Source organism: Polyodon spathula, chromosome 35 (assembly GCF_017654505.1).
Source record: "Polyodon spathula isolate WHYD16114869_AA chromosome 35, ASM1765450v1, whole genome shotgun sequence".
Classification (NCBI taxonomy): Eukaryota; Metazoa; Chordata; class Actinopteri; order Acipenseriformes; family Polyodontidae; genus Polyodon; species Polyodon spathula.
The window spans coordinates 246636-248113 of record NC_054568.1 but is presented as its reverse complement, the minus strand read 5'-3'; the positions used below and the strand labels follow the sequence as shown (position 1 = coordinate 248113).

The 1478-nt window shown below is 38.5% G+C and overlaps 1 non-coding gene across 1 annotated transcript; it reads left to right on the top strand.

The window, feature by feature from the left end:
* The first annotated feature begins 1042 nt into the window (after positions 1–1042).
* Positions 1043–1114, top strand: trnap-cgg. The gene has a single exon. It is a non-coding gene; the product is annotated as a tRNA-Pro (tRNA).
* Positions 1115–1478: the final 364 nt, after the last annotated feature.

Genomic DNA, 1478 nt, shown 5'->3' with positions numbered 1-1478 from the left:
TATATATATATATATCATATATATATATATATATTATATAATATATATATATCATAGCTTATATATACATCTATATACATCATATATATTATATATATATATATATATATATAGTTATATATATATCTTCTTCGCAGTCGATAGACAATGTAGACAATTGTTTATTAATTTACATACCTTTTATTTTTCCTGTAATTGTCAAGTTCCTCTTTAAGACCCTGTCTCACTGCTGCAATTCTTGTACTGACTCGGGAGAAACAGAGAAACATGTGCTATCAAACCGCCTGCTTTCTGTGCAAGCCCACAGTGAAGCAATCAGACCTATCGCGTCAGACGACTAACGACGTAGCCAGCTTGCAGAAGTAGGTGGTGCATAGTAAGATGGGGATTACCCAGCCGACTTGAGCCTTCCACACCCAAGCAACGCTCAACCAATTGTGTGCCACTCCTGGGAGCTCCCAGTGATGGCATAGCCTGGATTCAGACCAGCGACCTCTGCATTATAAGGCGCATACTGCACTCCGGCAGAGCTAAATCAACTTTTAGTTACACTTCATTAATGATATAAATACATTTGCTGGCTGCTGTAAAAACAGAAAAATAACAGATAACAGAATAACAGAATAAATAACAGAATAAGCTGCATTTTCTTTGCTTGTGAAGAGACATCCTTTGTAAAGTAAATCCGGTTTTATCACATTAACTAAAACTTTACCTGTTCTCCGTTATATCTCTCTCAGACTCCTGTTCTGTGTCGCTGCTGTCTGAAATGGACAGTTATAAAACAGTATTGGAGAGGAAACAGGGGGGCGACAGGGCGGAGGGCGTTGCACTTGCCATTGTGAAGTTTTCAATTTCATAATTTCATAGTTTTATTTATTCATTTATTTATAACATTTATATACTGCCTTTCATACAGATCTATCACAAAGCACTGTAAAAGGCAAACCAAAACACACGCTATATAGAAATACATTCAAATACAAGACCCCAAGCATATCGTCTCGTTGGTCTAGGGGTATGATTTCTAGGGGTATGATCTGGCTCGTTGGTCTAGGGGTATGATTTTCGCTTCGGGTGTGAGAGGTCCCGGGTTCAAATCCCGGACGAGCCCTTTCTTAAAACTAATTTGTGTTAAACTTTTGATACTGACAACATGCCCCACATGTCATCCAGTTCCTATCCAGTTTTAAATAACTTTAGCATAACTGAGGCAGAAGTGTTAAAGGGACTAGGAGCTCTTAAAATAAACAAATCCCCTGGGCCGGATGAGATCCTCCCAGTAGTACTCAAAGAAATGAAAGAAGTAATTTACAAACCGCTAACCAAGATCATGCAGCAGTCTCTTGACACAGGGGTGGTACCGACAGACTGGAAAATTGCAAACGTAATACCGATCCACAAAAAGGGAAACAAAACTGAACCAGGTAACTACAGACCAGTAAGCCTGACTTCTATTATATGCAAACTTATGGAAA